General features: G+C 35.2%; 1 protein-coding gene across 1 annotated transcript in view; it reads left to right on the top strand.

Moving 5' to 3' along the window:
• Positions 1 to 8851: 8851 nt before the first annotated feature.
• Positions 8852 to 24236, top strand: part of SPOP (speckle type BTB/POZ protein) — a 79134-nt gene continuing 63749 nt past the window's right edge. Inside the window, exons 1-2 of the mRNA XM_074261196.1 lie at positions 8852 to 9016; positions 11528 to 11662. The gene's annotated coding sequence lies outside the window, so the exon portion shown is untranslated. The remainder of the gene's footprint in view (positions 9017 to 11527; positions 11663 to 24236) is intronic.

The raw sequence follows: 24236 nt of genomic DNA on the forward strand, positions 1-24236 counted from the left end.
ATAGGTACATGCTATATATGATGTATACATGCTATGCATAATATATAGAATTTACACTGGTAACATATGAACATATATTAATGCTTGTATATATAAGTATAGGTATATATACTTACATGTGCATATAAAACATATACACATATATGAGAAATTAGCTTTCACTTACTATATTTATAGTATATATATTGTGTGTGTGTGTATGTATATGAAAAGAAATCTTGGTGTAGATCTTGCCTTGATCAATGAGACAAACTCAGGGAAAAAAAGTAAAATATCTTAATATATTTAATAGTACACTGTAACATGCCCTCCTGGCAGTTACAATTACTAGTCTGTCCAAGGCCCAACAGAGTACCTTTGACCACTTTCCTTTTCAATGTCAACTCTACCCAGCCTGCCTCCTCTGAGGTCTTCAAAGGGCTCTGGCCACAATTTCTTGAATAGTAGTTTAATAATTGGTAGCGCATTCAAGAACGACCATGTGTAATCTTAAAAGCCTTTATTATACTTACTCACATAACGCCCTGACTTGTTAGCTCCCTAGTGAACACCTGGTCTGAAGATCCATGTGTTCACTACCAGACTTCTTACCTCTCTCAGCTATCCATCAGCTTGGCTTGGCTTGGCTACCCCAGGTTAGGGAACCAGGTTAAAGAGCGCCAGGTTAAAGAGAGCGACTGCTGTCTGCAGTGGGCTTATAAAGGGCCTGTGAGGTCACACACACACATCCAACCAGCGAGAGAGCTGTTACCCATTACGAAGCTATCTCAATATGGACAGTATCCCACCCACAGGGCAGTCCTATATCCATAGAGATTACTTCTGGGCCACTCAAATCTCCTGTTGCACTGTGCCCGCCCATTTAAAGGGCCGCTACAGTACACCAAAGCAAAAAGCAATTTGGGTGGCCTGGATAAATTAGAAAATATCACTCACTGATTCTTTCCTCTGAGCAATTTTCATTTTTGATTTTTTGAAATATGGCTCTGAAAAACAGGCTTTAAAAAGCCTGTTGTGTTTTAAATGGAGTTACTTGACTATGCCTTTAAACTCAAATCATTCTAGGTTTCACTGAATAGCCAATAATAGTCCCAGCTTAAGCCTTTGAAGTTTATTGTTTAGGTTTTGATGACTTGGAATGAGTGTAAAGAATAATTATTTTCGGTTCACACCAGAAGCTGGGGGTGAGGGAGGAAGGGAAGGAGGAGTTTTTTTTCTTCCCAGATTAATATCCTTGTGATGGTAAATTAGGTCATTTTTGTCTTAGTTCTTACTAGCCCTTAGTCATTGAATGGGTATGGCTTTGAATAAACTGAGACCCAGGGAAAGAATTAATTTTAAAAGGCCAAGATAACTCATATAATTCCTTCTGGGCTTTTGCCAATCTTTTTATTATTAATTTTTAAAAAAAATTTACAAAATTTTACAAAAATCTTATGCACAGGTAATTTTCCAGCATTGACAATTGCAAAACCTTTTGCTTCAACTTTTCCCCTCCTTCCCTCCACCCCTTCCCCCAGATGGCAAGTCGACCAAAACATATTAAATATGCTAAAGTATAAGTTAAATACTATATATATATATATATATATATATATATATATATATATATATACACACATATATATATACATATATATATGTATATATACATATATATACATATATATATGTATATATACATATATATATATGTATATATGTATGTATATGTATATATACATGTCCAAACAGTTATTTTGCTGTACAAAAAGAATCAGATTTTGAAATAGTGTACAATTAACCTGTGAAGGAAATAAAAAATGCAGGCGGACAAAAATAGAGGGATTGGGAATTCTATGTAGTGGTTCATAGTCATCCCTCAGAGTTCTTTCGCTGGGTATAGCTGGTTCAGTTCATTACTGCTCTATTGGAACTGATTTGGTTCATCTCATTGTTGAAGAGGGCCATGTCCATCAGAATTGATCATCATATAGCATTGTTGTTGAAATATATAATGATCTTCTGGTCATGCTCCTTTCACTCAGCATCAGTTCATTTAAGTCTCTCCAGGCCTTTCTGAAATCATCCTGCTGGTCATTTCTTACAGAATAATAATATTCCATAATATTCATATACCACAATTTATTCAGCCATTCTCCAATTGATGTGCATCCATTCAGTTTCCAGTTTCTGGCCACTACAAAGAGGGCTGCCACAAACATTCTTGCAAATGTAGGTACCTTTCCCTTCTTTGAGATCTCTTTGGGATATAAGCCCAGTAGTAATGCTGCTGGATCAAAGGGTATGCAGAGTTTGATAACTTTTTGAGCATAGTTCTAAATTGCTCTCCAGAATGGCTGGATGTATTCATAATTCCACCAATAATGTATCAGTGTCCCAGTTTTCCCACATCCCCTCCACATTCTTGTAGCTCATTGTGATCAGCCAACAACTCAACACACTATAAGTCAGATCTAACATAGTGATGCCATTTTGGTCCTCTTAGAGAACAAAGCACAATAACCAACTGGGAGACTTTGAAGAGAGAGATAGGATTTATACTTTTTTGAAGCTCTGTCTCACTCAGATCCAATTCATGAACAAATCAAGATATTACCTTCATGATGTCATTGGGCCTCTTTGAATGATTAATAACAACAGCAACAATGAAAATTACACACACATATATACCACATACTCACTATAATATAAACATAGTACTCTATGTAGACTACATATACCTAGCTTGTACATAATATGAATAAATATATTTTGGATAGAGGCTAATGCATTTATAGTATATATCACATATATAACTTCATATATACATATATATATACATATATATGTATACAGACATACACATATATACTTAAACTAGGTACAGATTATAAATGTGTGTCTATAAATGTATAAATGGAAATGAGTAGAAATGTGTATGTAGTATGTATATATATGGACATGTATGGATGTAGATATAGATATATAATGATCTTGGGGGCAGGAATTGTTTTTTACCTTTTTTTGTATCCCTAATATATAGCACATTTCTGATTCATAGTGAGCCCTTAACAAAACTAGTAAATCTTTGGAATTTGTTAACATTTTATGACATTTGAATTGGTATTTTATCTCTGGGAGGAGATAGCAAGAACATAGAACATACTTTCGTGGTGATCAATTATTTCCAACAGAAATAATTTCCCCTCTCCCAAACACAAATAAGCAACTCAAAGAAATGCTAGCCTTTGCAGGTATCAAGAAATTGAAAGCTATACTTTCCTGTCCCTACGGAGAGTCACAGTCTGCCTGAGTGAACATACTGATTAGGAACATTAAGACCAAAACAAAAATTGCAAGAGAGTCATCAAAATGTGGCATTCTTAGTTCATATGTACATTTCCACCAAGAATGACACTACAGTCTTTATATTTGCTGATGTTTGTTTGGCAGGTACATCTGCCTATTGCTTATATTTTGGAGGCTCAGAAGATGAAGAGAATTCAAACACTGACAATTACATCTTTGCTGAGAGAGAGGCTGAAGGAAGCTTATCAATTGGACATGATTAGCTCAGAAGAGCTCTGACAGGACTCAACAATGGTATGATGGCCAATTTCATTTTCAAGTCCTTCAACAAGGAGATATTTGCTGAGGAATCTTGGTACTCAAAAGTCATAAATGTTAGCAGATCAATGGAAAACTAATGGATGAGGCAATTTGCTTTTCTATAGGATAGTTTTAAGAGAGTGATGGGGCCCTGAAAAACAAATTTACTGCCATTTATTGTCCATGGGACAGTGAAATAGGTTCTCAGATGAGTTGAAGAAAAGAAGTGATACTTAGCTAAGAGTACTCTAAAAGAGATTACCCACCAATAACATAATGATTGTCTGAACAAGTCACTGGCTCAGAAAGTGACATTTCCAGTTAGGAGGATGTTGTATAATATAACCCAATAACCTTGTTTCTGATTGAGTTTCGAAACTTAACTCAGGAAGAAAGAACTGAACCTAAAAGCAGAATCTTTTGTCTGTAGAACTCCTGAGGTATATAGAACCAAACCATAGAACCTAGAAATGCTGATAGCTAGCTTAGGTTCTCAAAAACAAGAAAAATAAAGTTTTAAAAAAATATGCTTCCATCATACTCAGAGTTCATCAGTTCTTTTTCTGGAGTTATATAGTGTTGTTTTCTTTTTTTTCATGGATTCTTGGAATTGTCTTGTATTATTGTCTTGATTATAGAACCTAAGTCTTTCACAGTTGATCATTGTGATAATTTTGCTGTTATCATGTATATTATTCTTTTTCTGTTCATTTATCTTTGCATCAATTCATATGACTTTCCAGGTTTTTCCTGAAACCATCCTGCTTATCATTTCTTGTAGCACAATAATATTCCATCACAATCAAATTAAAATAACTTGTTCAGCTATTTCCTAATTTAGAAGCATCCCTTTAATTTCTAGTTCATTGCTATGACAAAAAGAGCTACTATAAATATTTTTTATTTAAATAGGCCCTTTATCCTTTTCTTTGATCTCTTTTGGGGTACAAACCTAATAATGGCATCAAAAAGTACAAACAATTTTATAGCCCTTTGGGTATCGTTCAAATTATTTCCCAGAATCGTTAAACTTGTTCTCTATTTTATCAACAGTGCCCCAAGTAGTGACCCAATTTTTCTATATCTCCTCCAGCATTTGTCATTTTATTTTTCTGTCATGTTAGCCAATCTGATAAGTGTGAGCTGTTATGTTTTAATGTCATTTTAGTTTCCATTTCTTTAATCAATAATACTTTAGAACATTTGAAAAATGAGATTTTTGTTAGTATGGATTTCTTCTACTTTTTCTACTCTAAACATTTATCAGTTGGAGAATTTATCAAGTGGCTTATTTTTATTTTTGTAAATTTGGTTCCCTATAAATTTGAGAAATGAGTCCTTTATCAGAGAAACTTGCTTTAACATCCCCCCCCCCCCACTTCCTGCTTTCCTTCTAATTTTGGCTGCATTTTGTTTTGTTTGTGCAAACCCTTTTTAGTTTCATGTAGTCAAAATCATCCATTTTACTTCCCATGATCTTCTCTATCTCTTATTTGGTCAAAAAGTCTTTCTGATTCATAGAACTGACAGGTACATTATCCCATCCTTCTCTAACGTACTTATAATATCACCTTTTACATATGAATGATTTATCTATTTTGAACTTATTTTCAAATATGGTGTGAGATGTTAGTTTATACTTAGTTTTTGCCAAACTGCTTTCCAGTTTTCCCAGCAATTTTTGTCAAATTTTGAGTTTTTGGAAATAAATATTTATCACTTAATAAACCATAAAGTAAATAACTATGTTCCAAGCTAAATGGTTTAAAATATTATCTCATTTGATATTCATAATAACCCTATTATTATATCTATTTTACAATTGAGGATACAGGCAAATGGAAATTAAATGACTTGTTCATCGACATATAGCTGGTGAGCAATCTAAGGCTGGATATAAACTCAGGACTTCCTGACTTTACAAATAATTGAGAAGGCCACAGTCATTCTAAACTTCTAATAGTTCTAACTTTCTAATAATTTAAATAATAAATAAATAAAAGTCATTCTAAAATTCTAATAATAAAAATACTTTCCATATTATAAGTCATACCTATACCAGTATGTTGGTGTAGAATGATGGGAAGAACAACAAGGAAATGTTGGAGGAGTTTGGATTGGAAGTCATGCACAGGATTGGACAATCCAGGTGGAGTTAAGATAGTGATCTGTGGTCAATGGATTATTAAGAAACCTTAGCCTGGCTCCTTATCACTTTTCTTCTGTCTACCCAGTTTTCCCCACTGATATTTAATTCCCAAACTTCCTTCTTTTTCATTTGTTCTCAACTGTTCTTAGCATCTGCTGACAGATAAAAGGATAAGAAGATGGAAAAGTGTCAGCTCACTTATTTCACTTTCATGTCTGAATAAATCTAAATGATCACATAAGTTTATGGCCATTAATACTGATACTGCTTGGTTATTGTATACACAGTTTGAAAGGGAGAAAAGTTTTTTTTCTTTTCTTTTAGAACTATTTGTTCAACTACAAGCTGAGGAGAGAGAGGGGGCCTAGAGAAGTAGGTCAGAGACATATAGAGACAGGAAAACAGAGGCAGAGAAACAGATGAAATAATCAGAAAGGCTAATATTTTTCCCTATAAACTTACCAGGGTACACATAAGTCCTTATGCTAATAGAGATACTTCTGGACCCTAAACTGCCAGTTCAGGCAGCTGCATGCTTAAAGTGGAACAGAAAACAGCTGCATTAGTCTGAGAGGCTTTGGGTGACTGGTTCCACTGTACTACAAAGCCCTGCTCCTAAGGGGAGGGAGAGTTTCCCAAATGTGCTCTAATAGGCATGTGGCAGCTCTAGATGAAGGTGCTTGAAATTACCAGTCTTTGGCTTGGACACTGCCCTGGTGAGTACCCTGTTGGTGGTTTTTAAAAGAAATTTTAATTGAATCAATTGATTTTTTTTTTTCCCAAATGAGGCCAAAGAGTGTGACAGAAACCTTCACTTTTCATTGTATTAGTTCTGGTAAACAAGAAATGACTGGTTATAGAAATACAAGTGTCCGAATATTATTCTTTTAAGTGGGTGGGTGCTTTGAGAACCACATCTTTCCAGAAGTCTATATGTGAATTTAGAAGCTTTAAGCATGCTCAGTTGAAAAGAATGGAAAACTTGTGGGAGGAAACAACAACTGTTTAAGAATGAATTATATATGCAAAGCAGACATTTGGTGGCATGAGAGCCTGGTCCTGTAGAAATGTCCAAGCCCTGAAGTTAGGGGATGCAGTGCCCCAGCTTGCTTCGGATACTATAGAGGTAACTGAAAAGAGAATACTTACAGAAACAGCCTCTAGCACTGAAAATCCTACTAGCAGCTTAGAGCAACTGTGTCCTCAATCATTTAATAAATTAATCAACAAATATTTATTAAGCACCTACTATGGGTCAGATTAAGAACTGAAGATAAAAAGCTGAAAATAGAACTCAAGGAGCTTACATTTCACTTGGGAAAGTCAGATATACACATTAGTAGATACAGAGTAAACACAAGGTGATTTCCAAGGAAGGCAAAAGGTGGTAGGTGGTGCTTCAATTGAGTTTTATAGGAGCCTAGAGATTCTAAGGGATGAAAGTAAAGAGGAAATCTGTTGTTATTTTAGCAAGGTGCCTCTTAGGAATAAACCCCAAGAAGGCCGGTTTGGCTATAACAGAACATATGAAAGGAGAGTAATGTGTAACAAAACAGAAAAGGCAAACTGGGGCTGGGTGCTGAAAGCCAAGCAGAATGGTTTTGTCTGTAATCTTTAAAGTAGGGGTTCTCAAAGTACTCCCCCTTTATGCCGACTGCTGGGTTCTGGCAAATGGGCCGAGGGGCGGAGGCAGAGTGTGAGCTTTTGTTTTTACTATAGTCCTGCCCTCCCACAGTCTGAGGGACAGTGAACTGACCCCTATTTAAAAAGTCTGAGGACCACTGCTTTAAAGCAACAGGAAGCCACTAGAATTTTTGAGCAATTGACGTGACTTGTACATTGAACATCATGTTAGTTTTTGTCTGGCAGCTAATCTGCACAGTGAATAGAATACCCGGCCTGGAGACAGAAAGACTCATCTTCCGGAGTTCACTTCCTGAGGGTCATCCTGGCAAACCACTTAACCCTGTTTCCCTCAGTTTTCTCATCTATAAAATGAGTCGGAGAAGAAAATCCCACTCTTTGCCCAGAAAATCCCAAATGGGATCATGAAGAGACATGACGGATAAAGATTGAATAACTGCAAAGAAATTTGTTTGGAGTATAGATTAGAAAGAGAAGTCTTAAGGTAGAAAACATATTTAGGAGGCTTTTGCAGTAGTCCAGGCAAGAGCAAATCAGGGCCTGAACAAAAAAGACGGTCCTTTAGAGAGAAGGCAATGGATGGCTGCTTCCTGGCTTGCAGGGAACCATACTTTGGGTTATTTTGGTGGGAAGGCAGGCAGACCCCGCTCCCCTTCCTTCGTTGTTTATCCTGCTCTATGTTTTGAATAAATATTTTACTGGATTTCCGTTCTTCCGGTGGTCAAAAAGTGACTATTAGGAGGCTAGAGCTTGAGCTGTGTATTTGATTGATTAGCAACGACAGACTTAGTTTCAGAGCAAGGAGTGCAGGTCATAGCGGGCTACACACACACTGATTATCACTGAACGAGCTGTTTTTCTTTTCTTGACCCAGGAGCTCCCACCTACATCTTCTCTAGAAATTCCCCGCCAACGACGCCCATCCCCCATTCTAAGTGTGGGAAATGTGGGAGTCGCCTTGTTTCTGCGGTGACAAATTTCAGATCGATCCCCGAAGCCAAATTCGCCCTTGATGGTAATGAAAAAAAAAAGGAATTTGGACTCAAAATGTTTCCAAATTTAAAACTGTATCTCAAAATTCTCCTTTCTTATTGTAAAATTTCACACCATTCAGATCTTCTCTGGAAAAGGAGAGCTCCAGAACAGGTCAGGATTTGGCTCAGCCCTAGCACCTGGAGCCTTCGTCCACCCGGCTCCACCCTGCACGCGACTCTTTTCTACTTCCGCCTTTTTCTCCATTTTTTTTGTCCTGCCCGCGCCCCTCCTTCTCACTGTCTCCCGCACCTTCGTCCCTCGGCTCCGAGGATCTGCACGGGAGGCCCCGAGACGCAGGCGCACCAAGGAGAGTGCGGCGGGGCAGGCCTCTGAAAGGACGGGGCGGGGGGAGAAGAGGGGACGGAAGGCAAGGGGTGGGAGGTGCCACTTGGGGGCGGGGTGGGGCGGGCACGCGCTCACCGGGCTGACGCCGTGACGCCATGACGCCCGGCCGGTTTGTATCCGTCTGTGTGTGTGTGAGTGTGCGCGCTCTGCGTGTTTGTGTGTGTGTGTCCGCCCGGCAAGTCCCGGATGTTGCGGACAGTATGAGGTGAGCGCACGGGGACGGGGACCAGCAGCTGTCGCGGCCGCTCTCAGGTGAGTGGGGGGAGGAGAGAAAGGGGATTGTCCAGTCGGAGGTGGGGGGGGGCCTTTCTGAGGGGCTGACCAGACCCTCCCCCCAACACTCACACACACATACACACACCCTTCCTTCTCTACCCCACACTCCGGCGATGCCGTGAATCTGACGGCTCCTCAGCCATCCGGCCTTTCCCTCCACTCTGGCATTGAATCCATGTATACTCGGCCCTCCCTCTTCTGCGTTCCCTTCCCCCCATTCACTCCCTTTTGCCCCATCCCCCCCCCATGCCAAATAGTGAGCTGTCGCCGGAGGCGAGGGGAGAAGGCATTACGCATGCGCGAGCGCTACCTAGGCGGGGTATGTGTTCCTTCGCTGTCTTAGAGGCGCATGCGCAGCATCATGCTGCGGGGACCTGCTGGATAACGATCCCTTTTACCCCACGTAATCAGACTGTGGCTCAACCTGATTACTGCCAGATAGTGAGCTTCTGTTGCTGTCCAAAGAGAGAAGTTGGTTTGTTTGAGGCGGTCAGGGGACAAAGCGTCGCTCTCTCCTGCTGTTGCAGCTGAGGCTTCGGGAGTTACACAAGCTCGGCTCCCGGGCCAAGTCGTCGCCACCTGCACTTAAACCTCCCATTACAGTTGCTAAGTGTAGGATCACCTCCCTCTCAAAATGTCATTATTGTGACTATTTCGAGCGCTATGCAAATACAATTGGATGCAAGTCCAGGTGACCGGTTTCAGAAGCGGCTAGCCTGTCTCCTCTGAGAAGAAGGGCTGGTGGTTGTGAATCATGACACTAGGAAACAGTTTCTCCCCGATATAAAGTGCTTTCCTTTCTTTCTAACACAAAGAGTGTGGCGTAATGGTTAGAACGGGAAGTCTGAGTCAGGCCGTCTGAGCGCTTCGCCCAGTTTTAAAACTGTCCTGTGCCACTTTCCATAAAGAATCTGCATATACGTTTTTTTTTTTTTTTTTTTTTTTTTTTTTAAGGAGCACATTGTTGATGTTTAATAAATATGAACTGATGACGCAAATAGAGATTATTCATTGAAAAATATTTGTTTCTGCTTTATTTTAAATTAGGGAAATAGTGGTTTTTTTCACTTGTAGACAAGAGATTAAAATATTTAAATATCAGTGGCCTAATTCTTCTGGAATCCTCCAGCCTCCTCCTTCTTTCTGCTGGCTGTTTCACTGATCTTTTCACTCTAGAGTTTAGTAGGACTGTGAGAGGTACAGTGGCTGAACCTGAAACCAGTCATTGTCAGCTTGTTAAAAAGGTTAATGAAAGTGGAGATTGGAACAATTGGCTGAAATGACCGGGAGGGGCCGGGGCATTTTTGGTTGATTTCACTTATTCATGTTAACTTTTTTCCCTCCTCTGATTTAACCTTTAGCCATATTTTCAATTCCACGTATGTTTTTTTCTCCTGCCTCTCCTACTATCCATTTTTTTTTAGGATTCAGTTGAAAGTAGTAGAGAAACTTTGTGGCCTGCTCTTGGACACTGAAAGTCTAACGACCATATTCTTGGGCCTATTGTTTTCTAACTTTTCTATGTAACCTTCCATGGTCTTTGCATAGTTGACCTCCCTTTAGGACTGTTACCTATCACCATGGTTACAGCTAGAATTGAAAAGTAAAGTCAGAAAATTTGAGGGCCTCCTTGTAGAAGCATCACCTGGTGGTAGCAAACATTCTATCCTTGGGAAAGAGCTTGGAAAAAGCACCTTCTCTCTATGTATAGAGCCTGAGGCATTAATATTGTGAAATCTCTATAGATCGAATAAGAGAGGATCATATCAGAAATTTGCTTCCCTTTAAACGGAGCTTAGAGAAGTCTGTATGATACTTGATGATATTTGATGTCAGTCTTATACAAACTTATATCAGGTAATGGTAATAACATCAAATGAAAAGATAGATGTGAACTACAATGGAGAGGTATTAAATGACCATTCAACTTTGCAGGATTTTTTCCCTTGTCCTTTAAATAGAATTTTTATATTATAAAACATGTATATGCATACATACATAAGTATACATAAATATACATATAAAAACTTATATAATTTTATTTATTTTTTTACAAAAATTTTATGCACAGGTAATTTTACAGCATTGACAATTACAAAACCTTTTGTTCTAATTTTTCCCCTCCTTCCCCTCCCCCAGATGGTAGGTTGACCAACATATGTTAAATATGTTAAAGCATAAATTAAATACAACATATGTATACATGACCAAACAGTTATTTTGCTGTACAAAAAAGAATCAGACTTTGAAGTAGTATACGATTAGCCTGTGAAGGAAATCCAAAATGCAGGCGGACAAAAATAGAGGGATTGGGAATTCTATGTAGTGGTTCATAGTCATCTCCCAGAGTTCTTTCACTGGGGGTAGCTGGTTCAAACTTATCTAATTTTCCAAGTGTTTTCTGTAGCTTGTTTTATTTAAACTTCTAAAATTGTTAAATTTCATAGTACCCTGGATTTGTTGATAAATATTATCATTGCTTTGCAGATGGGGGAGACTGAAGCAAAAAGAGATAAAGTCATCTGCCCTGGATCACACAAATCATTGACAGAATTGGGAAGACATTACAGATGCCCTGAATTCCAGTTCCTTGATATATGTGGTTCCTCCATGTAAATTCTTGTAAGACTGATTCTCATGTTTATAATAATAAGTTTTAAGTAATACAAATTTGTGATCATATTGTGGAGAGATACAGTAGGAGAATCTGTATCTTTATCTTTAAGAAGCTTCCAGTCAGTTATTTTCATAAGACATCATGAATTTTGGAGCAATAATGAGAACAATTACAAAGTGACAAAGCAAAATAATAAATTATATATACAATTACTGAAAAAAAAAAAGTGAAGAAATAATTATAGTTTATCAGTGTTTATCTCTGTGAGTTTCCTGAATTAAGTGAATGTTGTTCCAGTTTTGAAGAAGGTGATGAATTTAGATTGATGTAGAGAGATGGACATTGATATTATGAATTTACAAAGAAGGAATTAGCAAATTTTGTATGTGAGGGGTTGATTGTAGGAATTATTAGAGGAATATGGCAAGAATAATTGTATGAGATTTTTGACTGAGAAATTTAGATATAATACTGTGGGCAATGTTGAGTTCTTTTAGCTTTGAGTCTTTGGATGATTTGATAAAAATGTCTTTTGATAAAAATATTCTTTTAAAAAATAGATTTTTATTGATTTTTCTATATTGTCTGATTTCCCCCTGAATCTTTCTCTCCTCCTTGAGGAGCTACTCCTTATATCAGAGCATTTTTTTTTTTTAAGTAAAAGAGAAAAAAATAATTGGCAAAACCATTCAATACTTCGAAAGGATATAGCCTTAAATTCCCTGTGGAGACCTCTCTCTTCTTCCTACATCCACCCACATACCTATATCATTTCGATTGTTTTGTGATGGTTATTCTTGAGAAAAATATATATTGTAAATAAAAGATAAATTAGAATAGTTGGATTGAACAGGAGAGAGACTTAAAGCAAGGAGATCAACTAATTTGAAGAAATCTTGGAATAAAGTATTGAAGACCTGGATTAGGAAATGAAGAGGGAAGATTATAAAGGAATTTAAAAATTTTTTAATTATTATTTATTTAGGTGCAGCTAGATTGCACAGTGGATTGAGCACCAGCCCTGAAGTCAGGAGGACCTGAGTTCAAATTTGACTTCATACACTTAATACTTCCTAGGTGTGTGACCCTGGGCAAGTCACTTAACTAACCCCAATTGCCTCAGCAAAAAATATATATATGTAATTTATTTTAAAAAATATTTCCTAATGTAACAAGATTATTATACTCATTTTTAAAAATTTTAAGTTACAAATTCTTTTCCTTTTCTTCTGTCCCTCCCTCTTTTTTGAGAAGGCAGTTATCAGTTATACATGTGTAGTCATGCAAAACATTTCCATATTAGGCATGTTTTAAAAAAAACAAAGCAAAACCACAACAAAACAATAAAAATAATGAAAAAAATATGCATTACTGCATTTAGAGTTCATCAGTTCTATCTCTGGATGTAGATGGCACCTTTTATCTTGGGTATGAAGGCATTTTTTAACAAAGAAATGACAAGGCTTTTTGTTACTGAATGAATATGAGGGGAAAGGAGAAGCATTAAAATGACTTCTGAGTATTGAGCTTAGAACACTGGGAGGACAGACAATAACTCAGAAGTATCAAAGAGGTAATAGTTTTAAGAGAGACTATGAACCTGTTAGGTTTTGGGTAGAACTGGATATTCAAGTAGGTAGCTGAAAAGAAGAAGTCAGAATTGGAAATGGAAGTCTGAGAGTCCTTAGTATACAGATGTTGGTTGAAACTATTTTGGGGAATAGATTATTTTTGAGAGAAAAACAGGTTCAAAGACTAAACGTTGGGGCAGTAATAAAGATCAAGGACAGGAATAATCACTGATGGAAATAGGAAAAGGATTTTTAGGGGTAATATCCAGAGAGTTCTGTAACAGAGACTAATGAAAGTGTTTTAAGAAGAAAGGGAGTGGGCAACATTTTCAAAGGCAGCTGATGCATTTTAAAAATGTCAGTTTATGCTGAAAAAATCAAGGTTTTAAACTGTTAGTATTTAGGCTGTAAATCTCATGGACTTTTAAAATAGTTTTTGTCCTTATTTGAGGAATGAGATTATATTTGATTAGAGAATGCTACTGTATATATGTGATGGGGTTTTTAAAACCAAATACTAAAATTAAAGATAGGGACTTGTTCTTTTTATTCTTGGCACATTATTTCTGTTTAGTGTTTAAAACATCTTTGTACAACTGATTTTTGGACGTAAAGTTCATGGATTCTTTGTCCTGATTCTTGAAATAATGATAATGTCTTAAGGAGAATATTATTTTGCCCATTCCCCTTCAGGCACCCTTTCTTCCTTCCCTCTCCCCTTTCTTCTTTTTTAATTCTATGGAGTTTAATTCAGAAATTATAAGGAACTCTTGCCTGTCTTTAGAAAGTAACAGTGTTTTCTAAGAGGAAGGATACTCCTGATGAAATTTAAAGATCTATATTGTGTTTGGAAGCTTTGGGGGAAAGGGAAGAGCAGGGGAGTGTGTTACATGTTTTGGATACTTACAAAAACAGTTGTGTGTATATATGCACAAGCGTATATTTCTGTATTTCTGGTTTTTTTCCCTTTCTACATAGCTGAAATGTTATATAAGATTATGCTGTCATAAGTTTTTTTTTTATATACCAGTAGTAGATTTTCCTCATAAAAATGAAATGAAATTGAAATTGTTCTTAATTATGAATTATTATGTATAGGCCATAACCTTTCATGTGTATTCTGCTTGATTTGGCATTTTGATAAGTACGAATGCTTTCCATTTTTTAGGATAATTGTAAACTCAGAGAATTTTGGTGGATCCAAGTTATAGTTTGAAAAATTCACCATGCTATGGAATATAAACACAGCTGAGTCCTATAGTGGATCTCATTTGTATTGTTGATATTGGGATATGAAATTACCCTAGGACCTTGGCTTAATCTGTTGTACAGACTTTGTATGTACAATAGTTATAATTCGGATGGTTTCTATAACTTGATCTGAACTATAGACATCTCTATATAATAATGAGCCATATTATTACAGAATTTTACTATATGTGTCTGTGAGTCATCTTTGCTTACTTGGTCATTTTGTTGTTTTACTTCTAAGCTTTTTAAGGTTCTTTGAATTACTAGTTTCATACCAATATTAGTCTTATATTAAAACCTGTGTATTTTCCCAAGTATCCTTAAGTTTTCCTCTTTCCTTTTAGAAGTTAAGAAGAAATACCATGAGAATTCTCTTATATTTTTGAATTAAGGGAGTACTTGATCAAAAATAATGTTTGAAGGAGATTATTCTGAATACCTCCCTCCCTTCCTCCCTCCCTTCCTCCCCCCCCCCTCTCTTGTTTAAGCACTCAGTACAGGAAAAAATTCCCCAACACAGACTCTTTAAGGAAAGCTTTAGACCTTCATTCCTCTAGGACAAATATTTAAATAAAACTGACAGGAGTGGCCCAACTCCTCTGTGTGGCAGAGCTGGTAATACAGCCTTGGGAATGTTAGGTTAAGTTAAATGCTAACCTCATAGTGGGAATTAAGCACTCAAATATTAACCCTTATCTGGCATTGCAACCTACTACTCTTTTAGCCGTTGCTTTTGAAGGGCATTAGTTGTTTTTTGCTGGCATAATTTTAAGTGTACTAGTTGTCTCAAGGAATATCATAAAATATTTCTATACAAACCTTGTGAACTGCTCTTGTGGTTTTTAGTACATGTCCACTTTCCTCAAATTGGGTTCTATATGGTAGTCATTTCTTGGTATTTAGAAATGGCTAGGACATTAACTTAGTCATACAAAACTATGCTTTTTATTAGGATATCTCCTTATCTTAATATAGAAAAATCTAGAAATCAGTTTATTTTTATTTTGACTGTAGTGAATTCCATTTTAAATGTTTTTATGTTTTATTCCAATCCTAATAAGAAAACTCAATTCAAACAAAAACCTAACCAAGTTGTATATATTAATATTTTTTATCTTATTATGAACTTGATGAAGAATTGATTTTTTTTGTTTGTGTACCTATACATATGTATACACATAAAAATCTAGTATCTTAAATGAGTAATTAGACCATATTGGCAGATTTTAATAAAAACAAATATTTACAATATGAAAGGTGCTAATATATGATATTGACACCCTCCCCAACCCCAAAATAACCCTTGAAAAAGAAAATTGTCATGAAATCAGACTGTTGTTCTTATCCAAATATCATCAGCATTGTTGTAGCCTCTTTTAGAGAGGCATCACATTTTGAAGCAATGAAGGACATACTTGTGTCTGGGGAGAAGGATAACAGTTGTTAATTAGGGCTTTGCCTCTTTGGCATTTTTAGTAAGGCTTTGTTGGATTTTTAAGGGAGAGTTCAGGAATACCCAACCAGAATCAAGAAGCCCTGAGGGCAAAATGGGCAGCTTTGATACTCCCTAGCTGGGTGACCCTGGGTAAGTCACTTCACCTTTATTTGCCTCAGTTTCTTCTATATAATATAGCACTTATCTCCCTAGAGTTGTTGTAAGGATCAAATAAGATAGTAATTGTAAAACACTTAGCACAATGTTTGGCACATAGTGCTCTATCTATAGCTGCCACCATCGTCATTATCAACATTTAAAAAACATGACAAGTTTTTAAATAATGAAGTGGAACATCTCTTCAGGAATTAAAATCATCTCCAAACACCACAATTTAGGTTTTCTAGTTGCTTTTCAAATATTCTTCAGAGTTGGATGGTAATCTCAAAATGGCGCCTGCCATAAGAAAGTTAAGCTAAACTTAAAAATCTTTGGCAATTACCTATAAATTTGAAACCCGAACCCTTTTGATCAGAAAGTTTAATTTTTTTTCTCTGTTGCCAGAAGTGAAAAAGGCAGAGAATCTAGCAGAGAATCTTACCCAAATGACATAGCAGACCTCTGAATGGCTTGGGGAAAACACAACCTTCCCAAGCAAAGCAGATTTTCTGTAGAGAGGGGAAAAATCAAGGAAAGATTTCTTTGTGGATATTTGACTTCTCATAGAAACTACATTATTGTCATCAACAAGAATGTGCAAAACTCTGGTCATGTCATTTTGTTTTTGTTCAATAGTATTTTATTTTTTCCAAGTACAATTAGTTTTCAACATTCATTTTTGTACAACTTAAGTGTTTCAATTTTTTTTCTCTCCCTCCATTACCTCTCTCCTTACCAGGACAGCAAGTAATCTGATATAGGTTAAATATATGCAGTCAGTTTTTGATAACTTCCAAGTAAATGGTTCAGACAATAAGAGCTTGAGTATATATTTCCGAAGGGAAAGATAAGTGGGTCAGGATGGTTATAGAAGACTTCTTGAAAAAAATAGGATGTGAGAGGGGCTTTGTAGGTATGTTACATTGAAGGTGCAGGGGGAGGGGTGGGATGAGGGAAATAGGAGAAATGGCAGGGGGAATGGCAGGAATGAGAATTAAAGAATCTGGAATGTGTACCTGACTTGTTGGAGAACAGTGAATGAGTAATCTAGTTGTTTGTTGGTATAGAAAGTTCTTACAAAGTAAAATGGAAAATAAAATTGCAAGGATAATTTGGAGCCAGTTTGTGGAGGCTTTTGAATGTGAGGCCAAAGAGTTTGGAAAGTAAAGGGAAAGAAGACACTTAGTCCTTAAAGGTTTGGGGGAGGAATGATGTTGAAAATAATATCTTATTTATAATAACAAATGGGATACTAGTTTAAAAAGCTTGTATAGTTTGTATAGGGCTTTCCAGGGTGGCAGAGGGAAAGGACAAATTCAAGAAACATTAGGAGGAATGAATTTGACTAATGGAGATTGATCAAGTAGCGTTGACTAGAGAGAGAGGAGTCAAAGATAATTTTCCAGGATTTAAGCTTGGATGACTAGTTATATAGTTGTCATTCACAACAATTACTATTTCAGAAGGGGAAGTTTTTGTTTTTGTTTTGTTTTTTGTGGAGTAAGGATAAGAGTTTGAGGAATATTGGTACATGCAAGTGAATAATTATAGATGTGGAACTAGAAGGTAGGAAGAAAGATCAGAACATTAATCTCATAGATTTAAGATTTACCCAGAAGTGAAAGTTGGAATTGGAAAGTGCATGAGATCCTTTAGCAGCTAAAGAAAGAGATGAAAAGATAGTTGAATACTGGACCTTAGGATATGCTCACATTTTAGTAGCTAGAGGAAGAAGAAGAATTAGGAAAGGTAACTGAAATAGTAAAAAAAGGATTAGGAAAGTAATATCAAATACAAAAAAGGAGAGAAATTAGAAACGACTAAAATAAAGAAAAAGTCATTGCATATTTCGATATGAATAGTTTTATTTTAATATTTAGGTGACCTGAAGATGAGAAAATGGAGGGAATTTAGGAGGTGTTTGGTAGTAAGATGAAAGGAGTAGACTATTTTAATGTAAAAAATGTTTTTTAATGTAAATAATAACTGATTAATTTATTGTACTTATAAATTCTAATTAATTAGCATATTAAATTTACTTAAAATGGGGTACCACTAATGTAGTGAAATATAAGTGTGTTGGGCACAGAACTAACATAGAATATAATTTTACAGTATATGGTTATAATTACATTTCAGAGGATGGATTCTTACTCTCAATGAATTTTTTGAAGTAAAGGCTTCTATTATATTACAGATTTGTAGGTATGCTCTATTTCAGACAAATATATATATTAAAAAAAAATTCATTGCAGTTAGTTTTTGCTTTACTAAAGAATTTACATTAGAGTTCCTTTAAATCAGTTCTTAATTTTTCGTGTCATAGATCCCAGTAACAGTTCTAATGAAGCCAAATGACTTATTCTTTAACTGTTTTTAGATGAATAAAATAAAATATATATAATTATAAAGGAAACTAATTATATTGAAATACAGTTATGAAATTTATTTTAAAAGAACAAGTCCATGGACTCCAGTTTAAGTGGTTAAGAACCACTGCTTTAAATAATAAGTTCATTTAGTACCTTTAAAAATTCTATTTGTAAAAGTTTTACATAACCTTTGAAAAATCAGATTTTGAAAAGAATCATAGCTAGAAGGAACCTCTGAAGTTGTGTGGTCTAACATCTTTATTTTACAGAGGAAAAAACTGAGGCCCAAGAGATTAACTTGAAGTTATTAAATATCAGTGGAAGGATTTGAAACTATTTACCCTCTTTAACCCAGGTCTTCATTATTTCATATTCTGTGCTTTTTCTTTTACTGTGGTATTCAAGAATATATTCATTGGGTAATGTAAGGTATACAAATCTTAAGTCACATAATTTTTTATTTTTAGCTCTTCAAGTGCTTGATATTATTTTCCATAAATCCTTTTATGGGTTTAAAAAAATACTTTGGGAGGATTCCTTGTAATTCCTATGAAATGTTTGATATTTCATTGACAAGGTATATTTTATCTTATTTCCCCCAATCTTATTTATTTCCTATATGTTGTCCCACAGCTATACATTTTTAATAATTAGCTGAAATGAGACCTCATAGAGTCCCATTGCTGGGGAGGCTTAAAAGTCATTCTTTAAGTTCAGAATTACATGACCAATAAGATGTAGGACTAAATATTTTCTTTAATCCTCATCACTTCTCAACTTCTCTAAAATAGGAATTTATATACGAAGCAGAACAATTTTAGCTATCTTGGACACCAAGAACCTAAGTGAGATAAAAACCTGATAAACTAACAATAAAAAAAGCTTTTTTATTCCTAAACCTTAATATTCTCATGGAGTACCCTCTTTCCCACTGCTGCCAAACTGCAAGCTTGTAATAGAACTTAGCTCTATACCTGGTCTTCTTCACCAACTTCCCTCATTGCTTTAGAGACTCAAACATAGAAATCTAAAAAGACCACAACAGTAGTTTTTCAGTACTCTGCCACAATAGAGCTCAGCCAGAGAACTTAAGAAAATAGAGATACATAGAGGATTCTGGCAGGACATGTATCTATATGTGACTTTGAGATATTCCACTGTGTCTGAAGGCAAAAATTTCACTGGGGCCAGATCTGTCCCACTGCAAATCACTCGTGGCAGAGGTAGAAATTGGGTAAATTATCCAGCTTGGGAAAAAGCTCAGATGACTTTGAGGTCCATTCCCAGTGAAACTACCATCAAAGCTGATTGTCAGAAAATGAGCAATAGGAGAAAATAAAAGGAAAAAAAAAGATCAAAATTACTAAAGTTCTCAGGAGTAAAACAATATTTAAGATTATGAACAAATAAACCAATTCAGAACATATTAATAATAGAACAGAATATGACTTCCAGATCAGGTAAAAGGGTTCAGGCACTTATGAATAAATACATTAAGATAAAGGAAAATGAATTAATACCTTATTAGGCAGAGGATCCTCTAGGTTTTAAAGAGAATATGATACCCCAACAAGATGTTCCTGAAGAGTTTAAAAAAGAACTAAGACTTATGAAAGCAGAATTTATGACTTGCATAGTAGAAATAATTGGCAGAAGAGAAAAACTTAAATACATGAAAGTGAAGTACTGTCTGGAATAAGGAAGCAAAAAGCAGTAACATAATCATGCAGCAAAACACTGATCTCAAAGACAGGATATATAGACAGTTTAAAGATTATAGAACTCTCAGAAGAACATATCAAACCATAACTCAACAAACAATACTAGGTAACTGTCTACAACTTCTGAACATAAAGCAAATTGCTGATTAAAAGAATCCACAGATTGCCTCCAGAAACAGCAAAAAAAAATCTATGCTTCAAACTTCAAGACACATAGTAGTTAAATTGAACAATTCTGCTAATACACAATGAATTCTTCAAGTGAATTGGAAAATTTTTAAAATATATTTTTATTGATTTATATCATTTAATTATAAATTTCAAATTTCAAATATAAAGGAAAGGAAATTCAAATAATACAAGATTCCCCACCCATTAGAAACTACATGAGGATATAGAATAATACGTTCCAAATAACAAAGAAGTTCAAGTTGCCCTACCCTGCAAATCTGGGCCTACCTATTAAAGGAAAAACGATTCATGTTCAATAAAAAAGATGCATTTTGAAACATTCCTCGTAAGTGAACTAGACTTGAAGAAATTATTTGCTTTTTAAACACCCTAGAGAACAGAAATATAAGAAAAGTAAATAAATACAGCAATTAAGCACAACATAATGTTTTAACAGAGACTATTAAGAGTGCAAGCAGAAGGTCAGATACAGATGATGTTGGAGAAACTGAGACAACATGGACTAAATCTTATATCACTGCCTATAGGTGAATCGATATTTTTTGCTGGACTAAATTACAGCATGGGAAGTTGTGTAAAATAGAAGGGAGGAAGAATATAGAGGGACTATATGATGTACCTTAATTAAAAACAAAGGCTAACAGTAATGAAAAATATCTCCTGTAATCTCTCAGGAAAAAGAGATTCTATAGGAGAATGAGTAAGGAGGCTAAGGGAAAGGGAATGAAAAAGGAGCAAATCTTTTTTCAGTGGTAGAAGTAGATACTATGATGAATGCTTCCATATGAGAAGGTGTGTGTGTGTGTGTGTGTGTGTGTGTGTGTGTGTGTGTGTGTGTGTGTGTGTGTGTGTGTGTGAGAGAGAGAGAGAGAGAGAGAGAGAGAGAGAGAGAGAGAGAGAGACACAGAGACAGAGACAGAGAGAGAGAGAGAGAGAGACAGAGACAGAGACAGAGACAGAGACAGACAGACAGAGAGAAATCATGGCCTTACATGGACATAATATGCAGAGATTTGCTGTTTAGAGAGACCATCCATCCTGTTTTAGAAGGAGATTTTCAAGCTCTGAAACAACTGACACAAGAATAGGAGGAAATATAACAAAAAAGAAATTTGGGGACAAATGGGGAAAATGACCAAAAGGAGGACATAGGAAAATTCTTGCCATGGGGAAGTTCATTTTCTATCACCAGCAGAAATTAGTATTTCCAAAGAGTGAGATATATTAGAAAATAGGGGTTGGGGGCAAGATCTACAGGCCAATAATATGAAAATGATTTAGAAAATATCTGAAATGATATTTATACTACTAAAGTATAAAGACTAAATAAATAATAGAGGTCATTAATGAAAGAATAAAAGTCTAGAATAGATAGAAAGGGAAGATAAGATGATGGGAATTTTTTTAGAAGTAAAATTAAAAAAACTAAAAGCAAGTTGAAGGGAAAGAGAGAAAGGCAGGGGGTGGGGTTTGCTATTTAACAGAAGCAGGAAAATGGGAAAAATTAAATAACAGGATAAGAGCAAAAAAGAAAAAGGATTTAAAAAGCAAAACTCCAAAACTAGAGAAAATCCTAACAAATGGGGAAGTGGGTAGGGTTGAATATTGAGGGAAAAAAGATCTTATAGAAACATAGTTACTTTAAGCTAAAGTAACCAAGGAGAAAACATTGTATCTATAGAGAAAGATAGGAAGAATCCTAACTAAGGAGTGGGGGGGGGGGGGGGGGGGAAATCCAATCACTGTTAGAGACAAATGTAACCAAATATAAACCTAACTTATACACCTTTAAGTATGAAGTAGTAGCTCAATAAAAGAAAAAGTGAGATAAAGAAAACAGAATTCCACCATCTGTAGCTTACCAGAAACACACTTAAAATGAAAAATAAAATATACAGTGAATAAAAATGAGGCCCTGGGGGGAAAATTTAGTATGTATCAGTCACATCCAAATAAGTAGGAGTTGCAATCATGCTATTGGACAAAGCAGAAACAAACTGGTTCTTTGAAAAGATAAGTCAGAGGGCTAAACCTTTAAGCCAATACGATTAAAAAGAATAAGTCAAGAAAATAAAACCAACATATATAGCAAACAAGATGAAATCAGCAAAGCCATGATGCTATAAAAATAAACCCTCCAATCATCAGCTTTTCTATGTCATAACAAAATCCAAAAGGCAATAATAGAAAAATTCCATTCCAAATAACTAAAAAATGCAAGTGTCTGAGGATCAATCTATCAAAGTTCATGATTTGTGTAGATTTTCCTTTAAAAAATAAAAAACAATTTAAATAGTTGGAAGCATATTCAATGATCATGTAATAGCTTATGATAATATAAAAGAAAAATGTTACTACTACAGTTAAAATTTAGTACTTATCAAATTAAAGGAATATTTTACAGAATTTAATTAAAGAAAAAATTCATTTCCAAAACCAAATCTATCATCAAGGAAAATGATAGAAAAGAGATAAGAATTAAGCAGGAACTAGACTTTTATATTATAAAGCAGCAGTTATTAAAATCATTTGATAGTGGTTTAAAAACAAACAAACAAAAAATATAGATTAATGGAACAGACTGGACAAGGGAAACAATGGAACCCAGTATTCAATAAAGCAGAAAACAAATTAGAAAACTGCTAGAAAAACTGGAAAGCAATCTGGTAGAAATTAGGTTTGGCTCAACACCTTATACCATAATCTATAATGTATTCTAAATTGATGTAATGTAGTGGATAGAGCATCAGCCCTGAAGTCAGAAGGACCTGAGTTCAAATCTATCTTCAGACACTTAACTCTTGCTAGCTGTGTCATCTGGGTAAGTCACTTAACCCCAATTGCCTCAGCAAAAAAAAAAAAAAAAAAAAAAAACAGAACAACAAAAAAAATCCCAATACACCTAGCATTTTAAAAAAAAAGTTGAATGGGGGAGGGGGAGAAATCTTTGTATCAAATTTATCTGATTAGGTATATAATCGATTTGATTTGATGTGTAAAATATATAAACAATTAACATGTATTTATACATGTAAGTTTGTGTGCATATATGTATATACACACACATTAGACACATACCCCCAAAAGCCATTTCCCAATAGATCTTTTTATTTTTTATTTTTTACTTTTTATTTTTAAAGCTTTTTATTTTCAAAACATATGCATAGATAATTTTTCAACATTGACACTTGCATAGCCTTGTGTTTCAGATTTTCCTCTCCCTCCCCCTACCCTTTTCCCTAGATGGAAAGCAATCCAATATATGTTATACATGTTAAAATATATGTTAAATCCAATATGTGTAAATATATTTATACAATTCTTTTGCTGCACAAGAAAAATCAGATCAAAAAGGAAAGCAAATGAATAAGATAATAAAATGCAAGTGAACAACATCAAAATGAATGAGAATGTTATGTTGTGATCCACACTCAGTTCCCATAGACCTCTTTCTGGGTGTAGATGGCTCTCTTCGTCACAAGATCATTGGAACTGGTATCAATCATCTCATTGTTGGAAAGAATCATATTCATCAAAATTGATTGATAAATATTCCTAGTTCTGCTCATTTCACTTAGCATAAGTTCATGTAAGTCTTTTCAGGCCTCTCAAAGTCATCCTGCTGATTATTTCTTACAGAACAATAATATTCTATAACATTCATATGCCATAACTTATTCAACCATTCTCCAACTGATGGGCATCCCACTCAGTTTCCAGAATAAACAAATTTTCAAAAGGATAGCAACCTATCAACAACCACATGAAAGAATGTTCCAAATCATAAATAATGAGAGAAATAGAAATCACAAGACAAGAAGGAAATGACACATAAGCTAAATAATAAATACCCAATTATATATACAAGTTTTCCTTTA

This window comes from Sminthopsis crassicaudata, chromosome 4 (assembly GCF_048593235.1).
Source record: "Sminthopsis crassicaudata isolate SCR6 chromosome 4, ASM4859323v1, whole genome shotgun sequence".
Lineage (NCBI taxonomy): Eukaryota > Metazoa > Chordata > Mammalia > Dasyuromorphia > Dasyuridae > Sminthopsis > Sminthopsis crassicaudata.